Raw genomic sequence first — 25,253 nt, forward strand, 5'->3', positions numbered from 1 at the left:
TAAAGACATACCCGAGACTGGGTAATTTATGAAGAAAAAGATATTTAATGGACTCACGGTTCCACATGGCTGGGGAAGCCTCACAATCATGGCAGAAGGCAAAAGAGGAGAAAGACACATCTTACATGCGGCAGGCAAGAGACAGAGCATGTGTAGGAGAACTCCCTTTATAAAACCATCAGATCTTGTGAGACTTATTCACTATCACAAGAATAGCACGGGAAAGACCTGCCCCCATGATTCAATTACCTCCCACTGGGTCCCTCCCACGACAAGTGGGAATTATAGGAGCTGCAATTCAAGATTTGGGTGGGGACATGGCCAAACCATATCAAATCTATAAATATTTCTTCTCCCCTTTAGTTTATGGCTGCTGTGGGTAAGACATACGAAATCTTGAAGACTTTCATGGGGGTAGATAGTCTTTTCACTCTGTCATTTAAAACAAAATTACCTTGTGCCTAAAACACTCCAAATTGCTGGCTCAGACACCTGGGTATTATTTCTCCTGCTGCTGTGAAATATGGTAAGAATGTGAACTTGCCTTCTATGGCTATAAGCCCCCAACCACTTTGAACAAGACAGAAGCCAAGGCATTAAAAGCTGCTGGAGATGCAGGGTTTACTTTTGCTTTGCTTTAAAGAAACAAAGCTGAAAGCAATGGGAATCTTCAGGCATTTTCCTATGAGCTGACACTAGCTAGACATAGTAATCTGCACATGGACACACAGGTAAGGCTCATTGGCACATGGCCAAGTAAGTTTGTCAGCTGGGGTGATCTTGCCTCCTCTACCTGTACCTGCTTTCAGAAAATAATTTGACCAGTCATGTATACTGCCTATGAATGGTAACAGGAATTCCTGCCTGTATCAGGATAATTAGCTATATTACCTCTGGTGAGAATTTAAGGTATTAGCATTGGAGAAAGTCTCATTTTAAAAAAGAAATTCCTCCCAGGCTGTTAAAATTATATCCTATAGATAGACCTCTTTTTCTGCTTGTAAGACCAGCTACACGCCAACATCAATGACAATAATTTATCACATATTACAAATACAAAACTCAACACAAAATGTTTCTTAAGTGATATTATTAGTTAATGCACATGTATTCTACTTCTATTAATACCATCACACCAACCTGAGATACCATTCTCCTGTCCCAGATCTATCAGGTGGCAGAAGGAAGTGTTATAGACCCTGGGGTCTAACTTTAACAGACCTGGCTTAAATCGAGTGTTCATTTGTAACCATGTCAATATTTTTCCAACTCTGCTTTGGGGCCTCTGACCTCCCTTTGCACGAGGTCTCTATGACTGTAAAGGTTTGACTAATAAGGATTTTGGAGGATTTGTATTTTAAAAACAATCTATTTGTAAGATGGGGCATTGATGAGATAGACTGAGAAAACTGCATTCAGATTAAGTCTAAATTTAGCAGAATGTGTAAAGTTGTGTTACCTTTTGTGTGTAAAGTAACCCCCTACACCTGCTCCAGCAATTAAAGAATGGAGTTTGTCTTTCTTCTCTCACTACTGCCTCTCACAAATCTTTTCTTGCATCTATTGTATCCAGTTGCCTCAACTATAAATCCTAGGTTTTTTCTTTCAGCCTCATTCACATCCCATGAATCACCAAGCCGTGGTGAATTTAATTCTTAGATTAAATTAGTAGCTCTTGCATCCCTTTCCTTCTTTTCATCTCACCACTGTTTTTTCATTCACTTGGACCTTTACGGCAGTTTCCTGGTTTTCCTAACTCTAGCCTCATTTTATCCCATCCATTCTGTTGAAATAGTTATTCTAAAACAATCTCGTAAAGCCAGTGTGATAAAATTGGTAGTTTCATGTTATCTACAAGACTAAGTTCAAAATTCCATGCATGTGCTGATAAAAGACCCATTATGGTCCTCACTGTACTTCCTCCCCATTTTTTAGCTTTCATTCTGGTCGCCAGCTCTAGTTCCTCTGCTTAGCGAATCTCACTTGTCTTCAAGATTTCATTCAAATGTCACATTTTCTGGGAAGCCTTGCCTTTTGTGACACGCTCTCCCTGCCACTCTAGAGTCATTTTCTTTCCTTTACACCTTCTTTGAACTTTGCCCATCCATTATAGTACTCATGTTGTATCATAATCATTTGCTTACCTGTCAGCCTTCCTCAATTACTCATCGCACTTATTCAAGAAATATGCTAGGAATATTGAGTGCCTGTTCAAATCCAGGTGCTGAGATTTAATTGTGAACAAAATGAACAAGATGATCTGTCAGGAAGGGAGGAAAATAGGCAATAAACAAGAAAATAAATATGTTAACTTCAAGCAATGATAAGTGTTCCAAAGGAAAGAGTTCATGAGGTGCTGGTGTGGGAGCCTACTTGATAGAGTCATCACAGAAGGCCTCTCTGAGGAGGTGACATTTGAGCTGAGTACTGAAGGATAAGAAGGTCCATAATCTGCAATTCAGATGATGCAGAATTCAGTGTTTTTTGCTATTTGCTGACCATTGTTAACCTGATCGTTCTAGTTATTGATATCTGCTGAAGCACGTAACTTAGAAGTCAGTTTATGGTTTTGGTTTGCTGTCACTCTCCCTGCATTGACAACAATGCCAGATTTACTTTTCTAATCAATTATTTTAGCATGAAGAAACATAAACCTGATTTTTTTTTTTTTTGAGATGGAGTCTTGCTCTGTCGCCCAGGCTGGAGTGCCGTGGCACAGTCTCAGCTCACTGCAAGCTCCACCTCCCGGGTTCATGCCATTCTCCTGCCTCAGCCTCCTGAGTAGCTGGGACTACAGGCGCCCACCACCATGCCCGGCTAATTTTTTGTATTTTTAGTAGAGATGGGGTTTCACCGTGTTAGCCAGGATGGTCTCGATTTCCTGACCTCATGATCCACCCGCCTCAGCCTCCCAAAGTGCTAGGATTACAGGCATGAGCCACAGTGCCTGGCAAACCTGATTTTTTTAAGGGAGATATATAAATAATGGAGTAGAAATGGAAAAGGACTGTTTTAGATAACATTCACATGGGCATTATTAAAAGATGGCCATGATTTAAAGCATTTCATTGTTGATACAATTGTGATTGGGATGAACTAATGAAATTAGGGTGGGCCATTCTGCCATTTCCTGAAACTTGCATGATCCTTTATTTCTCTCTTCTTTTTCCTTATATCTAAACTTGAAAATTTCTCCATTTATTTCTCTTATCCAAATTGATCTCTCAAATCATCTCAAACATGTGGAGTTCTGCTTTTCCTAGTTAATGTTATTCAGGTGTGGACTTGCATGTGTATAAATGGTTGTGTGTCTTTTTTGTGTTTGAAAGAGTCTTTATGTTGTGAGAGATGTATAAAACGCTGCAAAAATATTTATGTACAGTTTAGAGAATAATTTAATTAAAAATCACATACTCACATAGTTAATCTCCCAGGTTAAGAAAGAGAACATTGTCAGTACTCCCAGAAGCCACCTCAGTTCCCCTCTCCCTCTCTATCATGTTCTCCTCATTCCCCTCTTCCCTTTCCTGAGAAACTCCATACAAACTTATTTATCATCTCCTTGATTTTCTTTATAGTTGTACCACCTATGAATGAACTCTTAAGTGGCCAAATTCTTTTCTCTTTTTTGATGTATTTTTGAACATTATATAAATTGAATAATACTCTTTGTATTTTGTAACTTCTTTCACTTAATGTTGTTTGAGATCCATCCATGTTGCTGCTTGGAGGTATATTTATTCTTTTTCATTGCTGTAGAGTATTTAGTTATATGACTATACCATAAATTATCTTTTCCATTATTGGACATTTGGGTGGTCCTCAATTTGCTTTTATGAATAATGCTGCTATGAACACTCTTTTCTTTCCTGTTGAACGTGTGTGAAGATATAGATGCATCTTTAACTTAATATATAACTGTTAAACTGGTTTTTTAAATGGTTGTATATTGGTGATAATTCTAGTTGTCTGCATCTTCTTCAGCACTTCTTCTTATTAAAATTCTCAATATTTTTCCAATCTGGTAGATGTGCTTTCAATTTGCATTCTCTGGGTAATAATGAGGAAGTATATATTTTTGTTTGTTGCCCATTCTTATATCAGTTTCTGGGCCATATTTCATTTTCCCATAAGAGGCATCTTATTTTTCCCCTAAATTCTATAAGTTGAAAGATTTTTGATTAATAAATTACATTTTTAAGAAAATTTTTTATTTCTATAATTCTTGGAATTTTTATACAATATGTATAAAATATTTATACAGATAATAATTTTAATACAATACAAAATATGTAATTATTCAATGGATGTGATATAGTTTGGAGATTCTTCCCCTCCAAGCTTCGTGTTGAATATGATTCCTTGTGTTGGAGGTGGGACCTAGTGGGAGGTGTTTCGATCATGGAGGCAGATCCCTCATTAATGGCTTGGTGCCATTCTCCTGGTAATGAGTAAGTTCTTGCTCTGTTAGGTTCCTGAGAGTTCCTGCAAGAACTGGTGGAAAAACGCGTGGAACCTTTGTCCCCTCTCTCTTGCTCCCTCTTCTTGCTATGTGACATTGGGGCTCCCCACTGCCTTCCACCATGTGTGGAAGTGGCCTGAGTCCCTCACCAGAAGCAGATGCTGGTACCATGTGGTACCATGTACAGCCTGCTGAACCGTGAGCCAAATAAACCTCTTTATAAATCACAGAGTCTTAGGTATTCCTTTATAGCAATGCAATGCAAATGAATGAATACAGGTCACTCATGGTGTTCTGACTGAGCTTGTTTCTTTGCTTCTCTGAATCTTGCAGCTTATCACCACCAACTGGAATCTTGGCCTAGGCATTTTCTTTTAAGTCCTAAAAATGCCCAGTGAGCCTTCTTTACTACCTTCAAGTCCCCTCGTGGCTCAGAGACCTGGCATTGGACTAGATGGATTGCTCAGATTTCTTTCAACCATCATTTATGTGTCTGATAAAGTATTGTGTCTTTTGCTTCACCTCAGTTTGCAGAATTGGGAGTTTTGCAATATTTGATATCAGGAAGGCTTTGAATATTTTTCATCTAATTTCTTTTGGGGGTTATTTCCTTGGAATATATTCCCAAATATGGAATTATAAAACAATGTATTTCTTTTAACCTGGTATGTCATATGTTAGGAGATGAAAAGATTAAATGACCTATTTGCCCGGAGTCTGTCCCACACAGAGGCTTATTTAAACTGCATTTTGTTAGTTTAATTAGTAGGAATGAGTAGTATAGATTTTTCTTTTAATTTGACTAAATGTTGAACTCAGGGACTTGAATTTTTAAAAAGCCAATTTCTTGAAAAATCATTTATTGAAAGTCTAATGCATATTTTCATTATGTCCTCAGAGTATATGATCAATTCTTTAATTCTTCTGTGTTCTACTGGAACAAATGACCAATTTATGAAGTTGTTGAGAGACTTGGTCAATGGCAATGATTTATGGCTACAAAACTTGAGACATGAGTATAATGATGACTCCTGGAAAAATGTACTTGAGATGTTTCCAGATTAGCATGTGCTCTTTAGCTATGGAGGAAGGCATTGATCATATTGATTACCTATATGTGAAAGTGTCCTAAATAACCCCTCAGCCATGAATATTCTTCATTTTTTCCCTCTCTGCCAGTTTGTTTCCTTTCACCACCAGCCTTAGCTGACTTTACATAATAGGTTTTGTAATAAGTGTCTAATGCAAAGGTTTTCAACTGGGGGTGGTTTTGCCCTTCCCCACAGGGGATATTTGACAATGTCTGGAAAGATCTTTGGATGTCACAACTGAAGAGGAAAGGTGCAACTGGCATCTAGTGGGTAAAAGCCAGGGATGTTGGTTAAGTATCCTACAATGCTCAGGATGGCCCTGCATGACAAAGAATTATGTGGCCCAAAATGTCAGTAGGGCTGAGACTGAGAAACCCTGTTTTAGTGGAAATAAGTTTTTATCTTTCCTTACATTTTCTCCCCATTCACTGTTATTTTCATGTTTTGTGAGTGAATTATCAGTTCACATTTATGTTCTGTGGAGCTCTAATATGATTGTTTAATCTGCTTTGTTGTGGAGATTCTATATATGTACATACATACACAACAAAATTTGCCAATTTTAAGTGTATAATTTGATGAGTGTTGACAAATGTGTACAGTTGTGTGACCACCATCATAACAGTGTTTGATATGTTTAAATTTCATGTCGTTTCCAATATGCATTCATTAAATAATATTATATTCTAGGACAGAAGGAAACCTGAAGTAATTCAGGTACTGACAGGTAGCTTGTGACTGATAGGTAGAATATACATGGTAATTAATGAAGGATAACACCCTTGAACTGACTTCTGAATTTTACCATATTTTAATATTAATCTAAAGATTCTTAATTTTACCTGGACATGATTTGACCCCTGGATGATTGGCTGAGAGGAGTTTCTATATTGTGAAACAGGAAATCTATATTAACATCTCTCATAAAATACTGAGTTTTATGTCCACAAATTCCTAGATTCTCTTTGCATCTTCTAGGTCTTTTTTATTCCTACAGGTATAAAACAAGACTGAGTGTTTGAAGGGAAAAACAGAATATATACTTCTTTCCTAAAGGATAATTTCCAGAATGTTGGTTGCTTTGGTAGTTGAATTTAACCTTGGTAAGTAGTAGCAGTTGTCTGCAGTAAAGTGGATGGAAACCCTTGATTCCATTGCTGAACCACCTTCTTAGAGTGAGAGGTTTGTCTTGACCACTAATTGCTATAATTGGAGCTTGAGAGATGGTTTGAGATGAGTCTTGAAATGATAAGTGCGTCTATCTGCTTGGCAGGTGTTTTCTCTCTTTCCTTTTAATTCCCTTTCCAAATCAAGGTGGTATTTATAGTCGAGGTTTCATAGGGAGTTTGCTAATGTGTCTCTAGGAGAAACACAGAAAAGCTAGATAGAAGGGTGGTCTAACTTGATTTATGTCCTCATCATTGTGGTGTAATGAGAATATACCAATTTTTGCCTGATGGCAAAAAATGAGGTAAGCATTGGAGCACTGAAACATTTAGAGGTATTTAACTACATCTTAATACTATAGGCTATGGCTCAGAATAACCATAGGAATCTTGCTGTTTTTGTTTGTGGGTTTATTTTAGGCAAACTATCAACAGTGCTGAAATGATACTCTGTGAAAAGGAAGAAAGAATGTACCCACAAATTTAAAATGCTGTGTTTGCTGGTTTTCTTCTCTTAGCCTTATCCATCAATCAAGAGTTGTTGGAGAAAAGTCACGTTGAATAATTCTGCCAATTCCACTATGTAATCTTGGGATGAATTGTGTCGCTCTGCATGGTAACCTCAGTATTTCATAACTGAGGGTGAAAATGGTTTTTCAACTTGAGAAAAATCAGGACTCTTTTGGAACAATATTTCAAATTCCAGTAAAAAACTATTTTTTGTTTGGATGTTCATCCTCTGTCCCTTCTTCCTTAGCCTCTTAGCCCAAGGTGCTATTTTTATGTACTGGCAGTCGAGTCCCAGAAGTGAGTGTCTTATCCTGAAGTGCTATTTTGAAATGGCCTTATTCTATTTTTTGAAAGAAATGACTAATAAAATGATCCTAGTTTATCATTGTAATGGACTAGAATATGAACAAAAACCTCAGGCATTTAAATTCCCGTTTGTCTCTACTCTTCTTCACTGCGTACTCTTCTACTGTTTACTTTCAGCATGCTTCTTGACGTGGAAGCCATTTTGCTAATGGATCTGTGGCTATTTCACCCCAGATCGCAGCCAGGTTAGCATTAGAAGGATGGATTGGATTTTCTGAGTTCAGAATTTCTATTTGGTATTGCTCAAGCCTTTAGTTGCTTAGCCACTTCAGGCCACAGTTTGGTGAAAGAACTTAAAGAGCAGTGCAAAACGTTCAAAACCTAGGGTGTGAGACAGATTTGGAATCTTGCTGTACCAGATTTGTGTCCTGATATTTATTCGATCAGAATTTTCTCGTGTCTTTAAAAATCCTTTAAAAATACCATTAAATGGCCATGTATTTTTTCATCCTGAGGTTCATTTATTTAGCAATTTCCCTACTGTTGCATATGTAGGTGTTTCCACTTTTTTACTAATATAAGATTATGATTAGTAGCACTTAAATCTTTGTCTTCACATTTTATTATGTGTTTAAATTAATCTCCTTGTGGTAGAATTAAGCATGAATATTTTTAAATATTGAAAATTTTTGCTAGAAGAGCTTTCTCAAAGGATGCTTACCAATATCCCCATTAATTGTATAAGAAAATGTCAATCACAACACACTCTTGCCATTGACAAAGATTTTTTAAAATTTGGAATATATAGATTTAAAGATGGTAAATGAGATATACTTTTATATTATAAGGTGAAACTTAAATATTTGTATTTTATGAATTTTCTGTTGTTTTGCTCTGCTTTTATATTATAAGGTGAAACTTAAATAATTTTTTGTATTTTATGAATTTTCTGTTCTTTTGCTCTTTTTCTACCTTCTGTTAGTGGTATTTGATTGTTTTATTAGAATGTTATACATTAAAGCTATCAATCCATTGTTTTTGTCACAGAAAACCAGATTTATCATTCCCCCCTTAATTTATGAGGTAGAAGCTAAATACATTATGCGTTTGATAAAACATTAATTCATATATAGCTATGATGCTATAGAGTAGGTTGACATTAATTTCCATTTACTTCTCTATAAAGACCTAACTGGTGATAATTCTAAGGTATTGTGACTACAAATTTCTGGTCTGATCTGGATTCTACTTTTCTCCAACATTCTTATGATGTAACCCCTTGCATTTCTGCAAAATAATATTTGGTCATAATGTATTATCCTTTTTATGTTGTTGGATTCGATTTGCTAAAAATTTTTTTTTGTGACAGGGTCTCATTCTGTTGCCCAGGCTGGAGTACAGTGGCATGATCATGGCTTACTGCAGCCCTGACCTCCTAGGCTCAGGCGGTCCTTCCACCTCAGCCTCCTGACTAGCTGGGAGTACAGGTGTGCACTACTATGCCTGGCTAATTTTTTATTTTTTGTAGAGATGGAGTCTCATTGTGTTGCCTAAACTGGTAATTTTGCTAAAATTTTAATTAGAATTTATGCATCAATTTTCATAGGAGTTGTTGGTGCATAGTTTTCTTATAATGTTGTTGCTTTTTGTAATAACAGAATTCTGGCCTCATAAACTGAATTGTTAAGTGTTCCTTTTTTTTCTGTTTTCTGGAAGTGATTACATAGAATTGGTACCAGTCTTCCTTAAATGTTTTGGAGATTTCACCAGTGAAGCCATCTGGGCCTGGAGTTTTCTTTGTGGGAAAGTTTTTAACTATGATTTCAACTTCTTTAGTAGATGTAGATCAATTCAGGTTGTCTGGGGTTTTTTGAGGGAGCTGTGGTAGTTTGTGTCTTTCAAGGAATTAGTCCATTTCATCTAGGTTATTAAATTTTTTCAGCTTTTGTATATCTGAAAAAATTTTTACCTTTGTTTTTGAAAGCTATCTTGCTAGTATAGATTCTAGGTTGATAGTTGTTTTCATTTTTGTATTTTGTATTAAATGTATTGGCATAACATTTTTAATAATATTCTTTGATTATGCTTTCAGTATCTGTAGAAGCTGTAGTGTTGTTACCTTTCTCAGTACTTACATTGGTAATTCATGTCTTCCCTCTGTTTTTTCAAATCAGTCCAACTAGAGATTCATCAAGTTTGATTTTCTCAATAAGCAAGTTTTTAATTTCATTAATTTTTCTTTCTTGTTCTTTCATTGTCTTATTGTATTGATTTTAGCTCTGATCTCATTTTCTTCCTTCTACTTGCTTTGGAATCAGTTTTCTCTTGTTTTTCTGATTTCTGAAGGTAGAAGCTGAAGTCATTGATTGGAGACCTTTCTTCTTTTCCCATATAGCCATTCAATGCTATAAATTTTTCCCTAAGTACTGTTTTAGCTGCATCCCAAAATTTTTGATATGTTGTCTTTTCATTTTCCTTCAGTTCAAAATTATTTTTAATTTCTCTTTTGATGTTTTTCTTTAATCCATGGATGACTTGGAAGTGTATTATTTCATTTTCAAATGGAGATTTTTCCAGAGATCTTTCTTTTATTAATTTCTAAATTAATTTGTTTGTGGGAAGAGCATACTTTGTATGACTTGAATCCTTTACAGATTTGTTGGGTTTTGTTTAATAGCCAAGAATGTAGCCTATCTTGGCAGATATTCCATTTATGCTAGAAAAGATTGTGTATTCTACTGTTGTTGGGTGGAATGTCATGTCAACATTGATAATGTTTAAGCCTTTCATATCCTTAACTAATTTTCTCAATACTTGTTCTATCAATAAAGAGAGTCTTTTTGAAATCTCCAATTATAATTGTGGATATGTCTGTTTCTCCTGACAGTTCTATAAGTTTTGCTTTATGTGTTTTGAAGCTGTTCTGAAGCATAATGTTTAAATGTTTAGGATTGTTAAGTCCTTGTGATAAATGGAGCCCTTTATCATTATGAAATAAGCTTCTTTATTCATGTTAATATTCTTTCCTCTGAAATATATTTTGTCTGATATTAACGTAACAACACAATCACTCCAGTTCTTTTTTGAATAGTGTTAGTATGTGTATTAATCTGTTCTCGCACTGCTATAAAGAACTACCTGAGACTGAGTAATTGATAAAGAAAAGAGGTTTAATTAGCTCATGGTTCCACAGGCTGCATAGGAAGCATGGCTGGCGGAGGCCTCAGGAAACTTACAAGCATGGTGGAAGGCAAAGGGGAAGCCAGCATGTTCTACATGGCTGGAGCAGGAGGAAGAGGGTGAAGGGGGAAGTGCTACACACTTTTAAACAACCAGATCTCATGAGAACTCACTATCATGAGAACAGCAAGGGGGAAATCCGCCTTATGATCCAGTCACCTCCTGTCAGGCCCCTCCCACAACACTGGAGATTACAATTCAACATGAGATTTGGGTGGGGACACAGAGCCAAACCATATCTCTTCCCACTCCAAATTTAAACCTATTTGTACCTTTATATGTAAAGTGTCTTTCTTGTAGCCAGCATGTAGTTGACACTTGCTTTTTAATTTAATCTGACAATCTCTGCCTTTTAATTGGGATGTTTAGTTCACTTACACTTAATATAATTGTTTATATTTTTAGGTTCAGATCTATTATCTTGCCATGTTTTCTATTTGTCCCATCTCTTCTTTATTTCCTTTATCTCCTTTATTTTTTATTTTTATGATTCTATTTTATCTTACTTGTTAGCTTATTAGCTATAATTCTTTATTTTGTGCTTTTATTGGTTGCTTTATGGTTCATAGTATACATATTTAACTTATCAAAGTCTACCTTCAAGTGATAGTATACCACCTTGCTTATAGTCTATGAACCCTGTGATAGTATAAAATCCAGCTATTTCTCCATTCCTAGCCTTTTTTCTATTGTTTAATACATTTTATTTTTATTTATTTTTAATTTTTGTGGGTACATTGTAGGTGTATATACTTATGGGGTACCACCACACTCCATTGTCATTTTTGTGTAGTCAGTTATATTTTAGATATTTAAATAAGAAAAAATAATTTTATATTTTCCCGAGCAGTTATTTCAGTGCCCTTCATTCCTTTACATAGACCCATATTTATATCTAATATCATTTTCTTTCTTCTTGAACAACTTATTTTAACATATTTTATGATTCACTGGTAATTTTTTCAGCTTTTGTATATCTGAAAAAATCTTTACCTTTGTTTTTGAAAGCTATTTTTGCTAGTATAGATTCTAGGTTGATAGTTGTTTTTATTTTTGTATTTTAAAGATGTTTCTCCTAGATTTTTTTGCTTATATTGTTTCTAATGAGAAGTATGTCATCCTTATCTTTGTTCTTCCATATGTAACTTTTTTTCCCCTCTGGTGGTTTTTAATTTTTTTTCTTAATGATTTTTAGCAATTTTTAAATAATATATCTTGGTATAGTTCATGTTTTGCTTGGTTTTTGTTGAGCTTCTTGAATATGTGGGCTTATTGTTTGCATAAAATTTAGAAAATTATGACCATTAATTCTGTAAATATTTTTTCTATCCCACCCTTTTGTGGTTCCTTTTATGGAAGGATGGTATTTAGAAACTAGGGGCTGGGTGCTAGGTATGTTTGTTGCTACTGGAGTGTCATTGCTTCTTGGCCCTAGCAACAGCTAGGAAATATACTTGAGTGTAATAACTGTGCAAACACATGTCTATAGTTATCTGCTATGGTTTAAAAGTTTGTCCCCTCCGAAACTCATGTTGAAATTTAATTGTCATTCAGTATTAAGAGGTGAGACCCTTAAGAGGTGATTAGGCTATGAGAGCTCTGCCCCCATGAATGGATTAATGCTGTTATTGCAAGAATGGGTTTGTTATTTCAAAAGTGGGTTTCTTACAAGAGGATGGGTGTTGCTTCCTTTTGGCTCTCTCTTGCCTTCTCTTTGCCCTTTGCCATGGGATGACACAGCAAGAAGGCCCTTGCCAGATTCCAGCACCTTGATCTTGGATTTCCCAGCCTCCAGAAATGTGAGAAAATAAGTTTATGTTTTTTATAAATTATACAGTCTCAGGTTTTCTGCTATAGCAGCACAAAATGAACTAAAACATTTTCTGAGTTTCTCTTTTTCTATCCATCTATTTATCTGTCAATCTATTCATTCATCTATAAAAACTATGAGTTCATACTGAAACCTCTGATTCTAATCTAATACCACATGGTTCATTATAGCCTTCTTTCTCTGATAGTGAGAAACCTGGTTTTCATTATCTACAATATATGTAAACATGTTTCTGTATTTCTTTAATCCTCGTAAACATGGAGTAGTTTCAGAATTGCTAACGTGTACCCTTGTAAGAAACACATTTACTAACTAGAGTAGTTCTGGGTACTGTTTTTTTGTTTGTTTGTTTTTTGTTTTTTTGTTTTTGTTTTTGTCTTAAAATACAGTAGCCAGTAGCCAGTCAAGATGCTGTTTAATACAGTTAATAAGGTTAGTTCTTTTCTTCCCCACTCTCTTCATTATGGTTACATTATTCACTTGTGATATAATTAGGTTCTTTGTTAGTGTTTATATTCCATTTTGTCCCCTTCCCCCAAACACACTGGGTGATTTTATTACTGACTTATATTTTCAGTACATTAAACATGACAATGCTTCTCAGAGTCAGGGCTATACAAAACAGTATACAGAGAAGTGTCATTTCCTTTTTATTCTTAGCACCCCTTCCCATCCCCCTGCTTTTTCATCCCTTTCTCTATTGCCTTAGATAACCAATATCTTTAGTTTCTGGTTTATTCTTAATGTATTTATTTTGCACAAATGAGAAGATACATGAGTGTTTTCATTCTTAAATGAAGGGTAGCATACTACAGATACTTTTTTGCGCTTTGCTTTTTAAAAATGTTTACACATTTATAGAAATACAATAAAATTTGTTTTTATGCTAGTAAAAATTGTCTATATTCAAGGCAAACAATGCGATGATTTCATATCTGTGTCATTGTATAATGATTGCCATAGTCAAATTAATTAACATATCCATTATCGCTCAGAGTTACCATTTTGTGCATGCATGGAGGGGGTGGCGGTGAGGACACTTAAAGTCTGTATTTTGCCTTTTTTATTTCTAACAGTTTATCCTGCAAATCATTTCATATCAGTTCATAGAGATCTTCCTCCTCCTTTTTTTTATAGCAGCTTGGTACTCCATCATGTAACTGTATCATAGTTTAGTTAACCATTCTCCTATTTATGGACATTTAGGTTGCTTCCAATATTTTGTAATTGCAAACTATTTTTAATGAATAATTTGTACATATGTATTTTTTTTATTGGGGGTGCTTTCTTAGTGCAGATTCCTAAAAGTAGGATTCCTGGGACAAATACTTCTTTTTGTCCCTCCATTTGCTTGAAGAATTTCTGATGTGTATCAGAAAATAGCAGCTTTTCTTTGCATTTCTTTTCTCCTATGGTTTTGAGCAAAGCAAAAACAAATTTGTACAGGAATATAGATGAGGACATTTTCCAATGTGTCTATTGTTTCAAGTACACTCCTCCTAATATCTAACTTTTATCCCTTGAGCATTACATTTTTACTATCATCTCTGCTCTTTCTTTAATCATTTGTTTTCATATAACTCATTACATATGTTCTGAAATTCATAGCTTGAGCTAAGATGTGATATCCTCATTTGAAGTATAATTATCTGCATTTTGCCTTTTTGTTGTCAGATTTAAAAATACAACAAAAACAAGGTTACATTAGTGAGAAGCAGCCAAATGAAGACAGTTATTTTTTCTTCTTAATTGCAACTGGTACCATGTGTACTGAAATAAAATTGGTATAAGGAAAATAAAACAGCTATGAACAGTCCTCAAGTAGCATGGAAAATCAGACTTGCTCAAGTGGTGAAGAACCCTATGTTTGGTCTCAAATGGAACTTTGAATTGTTAAATTTAAATTATTAAACACAAACTATCAAGTTGGAATCAGTGGCCTGAAAGAATCAGTCTTGAGTGTCCCAGAGGCCTTTCTTACTTTCTGCCTTCTACAATTGTCTGTCCCTCTGCAGTAGTAGTGAACACGGTCTTCTTTTTATCTGGTTTGTGGTTATTTTTGTAGCTCTACAAATCTTTGTGGGAGACTAACGTTCCTCTGAATTATATCTTAGAAATCAAATTTCCACTGGGGCATTTGCATCAAACTGCTCTTCTTGCTGGCTCTTTAGTGCCAGATTTCCTTCCAAAATGACAGGTTGTGTGATCTGTGCTTCTACTGCCCTTTATTTCACAAAGTCGTCTTTGATTTATTCTGTGTATCTGGGGGTAAGAGCATAGAGGCAATGAGAAGCAAATGCCTTTATCTGCAGATAACAGCTTCCCTTATCTGCATGTTAAAGTGGACAAGTGGTACTTTGCCCACTTGTGTGTCAGTTGCCTGCAAATGAAGCATTCTGTATCTTTCAGATGACTGTTTCTTTACTTCCTTAATGCTGCTAATGGTCAGTTGAGAGAAGAGAAAAATACTCCCAAACCTGAGATTCTATTTGGAAAGCAGTATTGAGATCCTAATTACTTTGTTTTATTTTCCATACAACACTAATAGACTTAGGCAGTAAAATCAATGGCATTGTCAATTCTAGACTGCTTCATATGTGGAACTGTTGATATTCTGAAAGTTTACTTACTTTTTAGTATCTAATATATAACCTTAAACTGAAGTGCTTTTTAAAATCTAAGTAATTATCATCTATTGGACGTAGGTCTATATTGAGGCTGATAAATTTCTTGGGGGAGCTTGTGATCTACACCCTTGCTACCCAAAGTCTGTGCAACATCAGCATCATCTGGGTGCTAGTTAGAAATGCAGAATCCTCAGGTCTCACCTCAGACCTTCTGAACCAGAAGTTACATTATTCACAAGTTCCCAGGGGATTCACGGGCACACTAAAGTTTGAGAAGCACTACCACAGAAGATGGAACATTTGTTTAGGAATCAGGTCATCTAGAATTCATTCCTGGTCCTTTTCATTCTTTTTTTCTGAAATAAGAACTTGCTTCTCAAATTTTCAAAGCTTTTGTCTTCTTATATTTAAAACCTGATTTAAAACTGAGCTTTTTCCAGGCTCATGGAAGATGAGCAAAGGGGTCATCTTGATATGAAGTCTGAGAGACACTTTTGAACTCATTCTGGAAAAGAACATAACTAAAAATTTGGCATTGTCACTGACTTTCTCTGTCCACCCACGAAAGTGCTTTTTGAGGCCTCGAGGTAGGACATGATCTCTTGGAAATATAGTCAATTCTCATAATTTGTGGATTCTATATTTGCAAATTTGCCAACTTGCTAGAATCTATTACTATTTGTAACCCCCAAATCGGTACTTCTGGTGCTTTTGCTGTCACTCACAGACATGCACAGAGAAGTGAAAAAATTTGAGTCACCTGACATGCACATTCCCTGTTAAAGTCAAACAAGGCAATACTCTACTTTCTTATTTCGGCTCTCATACTATAAACAAGTATTTTTTTTGTAATCTATTTAGTGCTGTGTTTTTCCTGATTTTTGTGCTTTATGTTGCTGATTTTCGTGTTTAAGGTGGTCTTTAACTATAGTGCTGAAGGGCTGTTCAGTGTTCCTAAGCACAAGAAGCCTGCGATGTGCCTTACAGAGAAAATTTGTGTATTAGATAAGCTTCCTTTGGGTATGCGTTAGAGCAGTGTTGGCTGTGAGTTAATGAACCAAAAATATATGTTAAATACAGTGTCTTTAAACAAACACACATAAAACAAGGTTATGTATTGATTAGGTAACAAAAATGTTGTGACCAGAGGCTTGTAGGAACTTACTCCTGTATTTCCCCTAGGAGCAATGGTTCAGTATTTGTTAATTCAGTCTTTGTGGTGACTTCATAAAACATAAGTGCTGTGAATATTGAGAATGAACTATATGTTTAAAACACAATTAGACTAAGATTTTAAGTGGGTATCACATTTTCTCTTCTGTGGATGATAACAAGATTGGCTTGTTATAAGAAATTTGGGGGTTGTATTCTGTGAGTATAATTTCAAATAATAATAACTGGTAATTTATGAAAACATACTTCAGTATTTGGAAGGTTTCTTGGGATGGAAACGATATTCCAGAGAGGCTTTTCTCTTCCTATGGGTAACTTTTTATTCTTTTAGGCATGGCACTTGAAACAATTGTACTGCAGTTACTTTTAGACCACCAATGTGTATGTTAAGCTCATTTTTTGTTGAGTCTGTGTCTTCTTTTTGGTCAACTTTGCTGCATGAATATCACAGAAATCTGTGTCCTCCTCTCCTGTATCCATGATCCATGCAGCTGCTTCAGTCCAGGTCCACATCATGTATTGCTTGGATCACAGACTAGTATTCTAACTGTTCTGTTTTGTAGTATAGTAAATCTGATCCTATCCCTCCTCTCTGTGAAATCTCTAAGTGGTTCCCTGGGATAAAGTTGCTTTGGGACAAAGTTCAAGATGCTCTAAGTTTTAACTCTTGATTTTCTTACCACTATGCTTAGAGACCCCTGATCACTTGATAACTCTCCCACCTCTGTGCCTTTGCATAATGTCCCTCTGTTTAGTATACCCTTTTTTTCTTCTTCTTCTTCTACCAGGAAGTTGATTCCTGGGCTAAGACTCTGCAATTACCTCTTGTATTATTGTAGATTTTTAAAATTATTATTTCCCACCTCCATTAGGCAGTGAGAACTTTGAGGAAAAGGAATGGTTTTGTTCAGCTTGGTGTCACTAGTGCCTTATATCTTGTATAGGAGTTTCTGGTCATGAAATCACTGGAAATGTTGAATAAATTAGAATTTGGGGGTGAATCTAATTTGACTACTGTTATAACAAACTGACTTTGGATTGGCAGCCCTAATCTGCACCAGTTCTAATATCACTAATCTTTAAGAAAACCCAGTATAGAACCCATAATGAGCATTTAATTTTGGAAAATATGTAAAAAGAAAAGTGAGGAAATTAGTTATAAAGTACAATAAACACAGTAGCAACTTGTTATATATGGTCAATTGTTTTAAAACAAATGATGCTTCCTATAACATTTGTTTGATTAAGAAGTAACAAATGTAAAATCAATTAATGCAATGAAGTATTCATACGCTAAATTTTACTTTCTGCTTTCTCTGATTCATACAATGAGTAGTATACAGCAGTAGAAATGAATGAATTATTACAATACACAGCACTGTGGATGAATCTTATTAAGTTAAAGTAAGTCACCCAGGATTGCATGACAGGAATATATCAAAGATCAACACAACACATGGTTCTTGATAGTGGCTATCCTGGGATGAGGGAGGCAGGGGAAGGAAATGGAGGTCACTACATAGTGAGATGTAAGTTATTATCCATGTTCTAGTCTCTGTTGGGTAGTGGGTTCATGTGTGTATGTGCATATTAATATAATAAGCACAAGACTGCCATGATGAGTCTTCATGAATCAAGGATTTTGATTAATAGGATTTATCTAATTCTCTTCACCCAAGTTCCACACTTATTTAAAAAAAATCTTATTTGGAAATTTTAGGGGAGCCTCCACCCCTTTATCCTCTCTTGAATGTGAATTAAGCACATATGTAAGGATTGTATATATTTTGTATGGGAAAGAAGGGGAACAAAATGACCAAATATAAAATGTAATATTAATGGTGAATTCAAAGATAATAGGCATTATGAAAATGAGAAAATAATGGGAACATCACACAAATAGCCAGCCTTTTTTGAGTCAACCAAGTACTGGGGATGTGGAGATGAATTGCAATCAGGTTTAATGGAGTCCCCCATTTTGCAGTGCTTGTATTAGCTTGCCCTACATTTTCTTGGCAGCAGGAAGCAAGCAAAGGGCATTATTCAAAGAAAAGCAACTGTGTGAGACTTGTGAGAAAAATATGCATCCTGTTTCTTCCATGTTGCATATCATAGAAAGAAAGCTTTGCCTTCCAATTTTGTGAGAAATACCCTTCATTTGAAAATGATTTTGTTTTACATTTCTCCCAATAGCATTCCCATGCTCAATTTCTTGTCAATCCTCTCTTTTCTGCTAGAATCCTTGAAATCTCTTTCTAGTAGCAGTTGGTGCAAGACAATGTGCATTTATTTTGGTGGCAGCATTTTCTAGTTTTCCTGCCAGAATGTCTGCCTTCACAATGAACTAGTTTTAAGGCACTTTAGATTTCAGCTGATTCCCAGTATCAGATGTGAACAGACAAAATTCTATCTGAGAAGAAAATCTCTTTTTAGGCAGAAACTTTAGTTACCCTCTTGGCAGAGTCCAGAGAGAGGAATCAAGGGTTGCTTGGATTCTCAAGTCATTTTAAAAACCATATCATGAGTATCTTCCTGTCTCCTTGGTGATATGTGACCATTTTCCTCCTGGAAGAGCTGTTCCATATATTTTTAGTAACAGCAGGAGAGGATAGATATTTGGGTGAGCTGTGTACCCAGCTGGAAAGCCTAAACATACAAAGGGTCTTAAGTTTCCCTTGATCTTGTTTTTCTCCCCAACCCCCTACATTCTTTTTTTGTAAAGCACAGAAATGGAAGGCCCACTTGTGAAAAGCGTCTCACTTCGGGCTTACTGACTGCCATTCACTTCTTTGGCCCTTTGTTCTGTTTCTTCTATCAGCAAGGGAAGCACGTAAGCTCTGCCAGCTGTTTGTCACTTCCAGAGATATTATGCTGTTTCTGTCTCGTCTGTCCAGCCCAGCTAAGAGTGGAATCTTACAATTTGACAACCTATAAATAGGAGGGATGAGAGGGTATAATTTAGCAATGTTTTTTGTTTTCCAAGCCTCATTTCTCTTGCCTACATAGCTAGCAAGTGTCATAGACTTATTGCTTGATTGAATTTGGGTAGTTTCTAACAAAAAGTGATGTTCTTTTCTTCCAATAAGCAGGAAGGCTGCTTTATATTCTTTCTAATAGCAATGGGCGTTACATTAGCACCTCCCTTTCAAAATCACATACCTAGGGCTTTGAATGAACTGTGGCTTTAGAACAAGATTTTTTGAGAAGGTGGGAGTGGTGTTTTCATGAAATAGGTTAATTTGTCTGTTTAAGCCAGACTGTGACCTCATGAACACCATCATCCAAGGAATCAGCCAGCATTATATACACATTAGATTGAATTCTATAAATTTCCCTTCATATAGGGAAGTCCCTTGAGTAGACGTTTGGTCTTCCCTTCCCAAGTCTCTTTTGCAGAAGGTGTCCCTTCATGAATACCTCAGCACAGGGATCAATACTACAAGGTAGAGTAAAGAAGACCATGATATTCTGAAACAGGCATGGAAACTGGATGTGAAAATATGCAGTTGTTAATTAGTAAGCAGGGATACTTCCCTTTCTGGAAGTACATATCATATAGGGTATATCATACAGATAGGATGATATTATTTTGGGACTTAGATAATCACATAAAACTGCTCAAACAAGAGTCAAGGGAGTCATTTCTAAGAACACAATGGTAGAGACTGTAGTCCCTGCCATGGGGTAAGTATAGTTGTGGGAGAAGCCCCAGAATAGATACTCTACAGATGGATCTTAAAGGCTGTTTTACTAAAAGAATTTCCATTTAAAAACTTGTAAAATTTACATGAAATAAATATAAATGCAATCAGTAATTATGGAAATTGGCATAAACCATCTACCATTTAATTTATCCCCATTGACACAAATATTTATCCTCCATGTTTTTCCTCTAACCCAGCATAAAAATGTTTTATGTTTTTGTATGTGTTTTGAAAGATATACTGGCCACATAGCACTTCATTGAACTGAATTATAAGATACATCTACTGGTAAGGGAATGATTAGCTATTGTTGTATAAAAATCCATCCCCAAACTTAGCAGCTGAAGACAATAATTTATTTGTTCACAATTAGGCAAGTTGGTAGTATGGGCTAGACTCAACTGGGATGGCCCATCTCTGTTCCACATGGTGTCATCTAGGCCTACTCATGCATTTGGACCTTAGCTGGGGTGGCACACTACATTCTCTCCCATCTTCCAGGAGGCCAACCTAAGCTTTTCACATCATAGCAGATGAGTTCTCAGGAATAATGAACAAGCAGTCTTGATGCTTCTGTCTACATAACATTGGCCCATGTCTCACTGGCCAAAGCAAGTCACATCACCAAGCCCAGTGTCGTTGTGGGAGGGAAGACTACACAAGGGCTTAGATATGGGGAAGTGTGACTTACTGGGGTTGTTAATGTAGTCATCTCCCACAGTGGACCTTTTAGTTGCTAAATGCTTTTAATATAATGAAAGCAACACTACTAGTTGCTGTGATGAGGTATGAGAGCTGAGCATGAAGGAAAACCAAGTTTCTGCAGTAGTATGATGTATGTGCTTTCTGAATGAGAAATCACAGGGCAGTCTGACAAAGGGATTGCTATGATAAGTATTTTAAGTATAATACCTAATCACTTTTTGTATTCCTGGAAAAAGAATGCATCAAAGGCAATGAATAAATATAGACTAGTCTCCATAAAAATGAACTCTTATATGGCAAACAGCATGAATACACAAGGAAAACACAAGCTGGGAAAATTATTGATAATAGACAAAGGCATAGTATTCCTAACAATTAACAAGGAAGACAAATATGTCAATAGAAAAATTAACAAAGGTCATGAATGGAATATTTACAAAGAAGAAATATAAATATGCACATGGCTGCCAATAAACATCCAAGAAAACATCCAATTTAACCAGTAGTCAAAGAAAGGCAAACAAAAGTTTCTGACAAATCTCAATTCTTGATGTATTTTCTTTGCACTTACATAATATAAAAGCAGGGTAAGAGAATGGAGAGGTGGGCAGGAGGAGTTGCAATTTTAGAGAAAATGGGAAGGGAAGGTCTCTCAAAGGTGGTAACATTGAAGCGAGGCTTCAATGCAGTGAGAGCACAGGCCATGTGCTCCAGAAGTGTTCCAGGCTGAGGGAAGAGTAATGACAAGGTCCTTAGGTGGGACTAAGCAGTGAGAAAGCCAGCTAGTATGTGACTGCAACCCCTTGAGCTGAGTATTCGGGAATAAGTGGATATTCTGTACTACCAAACTATTCAGACAGACACATTCTGTGTGATAAGCAAAAAAGTGGATGTTACAACCCACAGAATGGGAAAAACTTTTGCAAATCATATATCTGAAAAGGGGCTTGTATCAACAGTATATGAAGAATTCTTACAAGTCAATATTAAAAAGGCAAATAATTAAAAATGGGCAAAGAATCTAAATAGACATTTCTCTAAAGCAAGTGTACAAAAGGTCAATAAACAAATGAAAACGCATGATATTAACCATTAGGAAAATGCAAATCAAAACTACAATGAAATACCACTTAATGCTCACTAGAATGTCTATAATAAAAAAGAAGTGTTGGCAAGGATGTAGAAAAGTTGGAACCCTAATACATCGCTGGTGGGAATGTAAAATGCTGCAGACACTTTGGGAAATAGTCTGACATTTCCTTAAGTGGTTAAACATAGAGTTACCATGTGATCCAGTAATTTCACTCCTAAGTATATACCCAATAGAGTTGAAAACATATTTCCTTACAAACACTTGTGTATAAATGGGCATTTGGGCACATTATTCATAATAGCTCAAAAGTGGAAACAACCCAAATGTCCATCAACTGATAAATGGATAAATAAAATGTGATATATCCATACAATGGAATATTATTTGGAAATTAAAAGGGATGAAGTACTGATTCATGCTATATCATGGATGAGCCAGTCACAAAAGATCACATATTATATGATTCCATTTGTATAAAATGATCCAGAATAAGCAAATCTGTAGAGCCAGAAAGTAAATTAGTATTTGCCTAGAACTGGAGGATGTGGGGTGATTTGGGAGCAACAGTTAAGGGATGTAGGGTTTCTTTAGTGTTACATAAAAAATAATGTCTTATGAATTTAATATTTTAAAAGGGATTAGAAATTAGACTAATTCCTTTGAAAAATATTACATTCTTAAGACATCGATATATTTTATGTAACATTAAGTGGAGACTAGAATTACAAAGAGGCAGGACCTAGCCCAACTTGGGGGGTGAAAGAGTTGGAAAATGTAAAAGATAATAAAGACAAGACGTCAGTTGACTTTGGTCTTGGTACCCAGACGAGCCACAGCTACAGCCTTCTTTAAGGTATTAGGTCAGAGTTTTCTAGGATAGTAGCTGATGCAGTAAGTGTGATCTTTTCGTCTTGGGATCCTGAATCCTAAGTCCATAATATTGGTGATTTACAACCTGGAAGTGATGAATGCAACACCAGACATCCACCCCCAACATTTCTTCATCACCAGAAACTACTGCTGTGATCCCCATACCTAATGGGGCCCCGTTTGTGAAGTTACACCTAAATTGGAGCTTGAACTTTTTTTCCAGAGGAAGTATTTTTAAATGATTAGATTTTTTATAATGCCAATTTTATTGTAAATCTATTTTGATTGGACATTTAAGACCACTTATAACGTTGTTTAGTGAAGAAATGTGTCCAGCTTTCAAACAAAGGATTTAGAAATGATCTTTTGGAAACGTAAATTATTTTGTGAGCTAGAACTCCCTACATTTCAGAGCTCTTCTCTGAGTCTTGGTGTGGATGTGGAGAAGGACAGCCTGAGAAAATAAGATAAGGGACTCCAGTTCTTCTTTTACATTAATATATAGTCAAGTTCCTATTCTAGCATTTGCTGCTCTGATTTTCTGGGAACTACTTTAGAAGTCTGCGCTTAGCTTGTTAGATATGATTTGCATGCAGTTGACACCCCAGAACTAGCATGTATGATGAATTTCATTAATCTAGTGATTTGTAAAAAGAGTTTGAATTAAACGCTCCTTCACACTTCAGAGACTGCCTTGGGCTGCTCTGTAATGGTTGCCACAGTTTCTCCAAGGGTAGTGATGTAAAAACGAAAAGACAACTAGAAATGAAAGATAATCCAGAGACCTGTGGGTACAGCATTGCAGATCTTGAAACAGAAAAATAGTGTAGCTTTATTTAGATGTCTCATTGCTTTTTTTTCCTCTCTCTCGTTTTGTGAAGACAAATGATACTCTCACTGTGCTTCAGCTTCTTACTCTATAATAGTAGTTTTCACTTAGGTGAGCCTCAAGCACCTGGAGAGCTAGTAAACATTGCAAGTAGCCGGACCCCACACCCAGAGCTGCTGATTGAGTGGACTTGTGGTGGGACTGGAGAATCTGCAATTCTAACAAGCACCCAAGCAGTACTGCTGCTGCTAGACTAGTGAGCACACTTTTTGTAGCATTCATCTATAATATTTAGAAAGCCACTTTCAACTCTAATTTTCTATAATTCTGTGATTTCATATTCTGACATCTGAGGCATCTGTGTGAGACCAAAGGTGAGCACTGACGATTGAACTTGCCCAACCATTTTTAGGACTCACCTTCTTCCTGATCCTGCAGAAACCAAAACATGGCTATGTTTAGTGTCTGCAGAAAGACTGGTCTCGGGTCTAGTTTTAGCCTTGAGGAAAAAAAAAAAAAGGGGTGGGAAAGAGAAGAACCAATTCTGAGTTAGAATTAAGATTACCAAATGAGTATTGAATGGCTTCAAAGCCATCTTTCTGTTTCCCGGGAACCCCCAAACCCTAGATTCCCTTGAATCTTTCCTGATTTAGCCTGGTCCCTGGTAGGGAAGGACCCCAGCCCTTAGGAAATATGGGAGAACTGGAGAAATAAAGCAAAGGGGAGGGCGGTGGCAGTGTGGTAAGAAATAAGTCGAAGTAAATTGGGGACACTTAAGCTTTCGGTTCCTTTAAACATCTGTTTCCTTTGGGCAATTCACACTTCCAGAAGAGTTCTTGAGATGCTGTTTAAAGATAAAAAAAGTAATGTTACAGCTCTTTTAGAATTTGTCTAGCAGGCTTTCCGGTTTTTACCAGAAAGCCCCCCCACCAAAAAATATATATATTTTTTTTTAAAGAAAAAAGGTGAGGTAACTGAACTGTTAGCATGTACCAAAGTTAGGGTCTTGAGAACCTAATGTTTTAAAACACTTGACTGCTGACTCCAGTCCAATATGGGTAGCCCTCACTTCAGAAGACAGTATTTGGTTTTAAAATGTTCAGTTCCACTGCCTTTGTTTTCTGGCCATTTCTTAGTGGATAAGAACTATGTGGTAACTTTCCTTGGTGCCATTACTGAACTTATTTTAGACAACTCTTGAGAAATATGGGAAAGTTGAAAAGTGGTCTGTTCCCCTTCTTTATTTTATATACATAGTATTATTTAATATATCTTTATTACATTTTATTTTTAAAATTGTAGCTATTTTATTCATTTTATTGTGCCAGCCATACATAATTGAATAATTAAAAATTACTGCCTGAAAGAAAATTTCCCGCAATCCCATTAATCAAAGATAACTTCCTTTAACATTTTGCTGTGCATCATTCCATACACTTTTTCAGTGATTAATATCCTTATTTTCCACAAAAATGGAGTACTGCTATCCAAATAACTTAACCACCTTTTCCTGATAACATTATCGCAGATATTTTCCCATTTCACTCAATATTTTGCTATGCTACAGGACCCCATTGTATGAATATACCACCATCTAGGTAATCAGTGCTCTTTTTTTGCTATTAAGCAATGTTATGATGACCTTT

At 35.9% G+C, this 25,253-nt stretch overlaps 1 protein-coding gene and 1 non-coding gene across 2 annotated transcripts in view; both read left to right on the plus strand.

Annotated features, from left to right (window-relative positions):
* Window positions 1-25,253, plus strand: part of TSPAN7 (tetraspanin 7) — a 126,469-nt gene that overhangs the window by 19,907 nt on the left and 81,309 nt on the right. The window lies entirely within an intron of this gene.
* LOC112131137 (U7 small nuclear RNA) lies at window positions 24,472-24,533 on the plus strand. The gene has a single exon (XR_002913279.1). It is a non-coding gene; the product is annotated as a U7 small nuclear RNA (small nuclear RNA).

Source organism: Pongo abelii, chromosome X (assembly GCF_028885655.2).
Source record: "Pongo abelii isolate AG06213 chromosome X, NHGRI_mPonAbe1-v2.0_pri, whole genome shotgun sequence".
NCBI lineage: Eukaryota > Metazoa > Chordata > Mammalia > Primates > Hominidae > Pongo > Pongo abelii.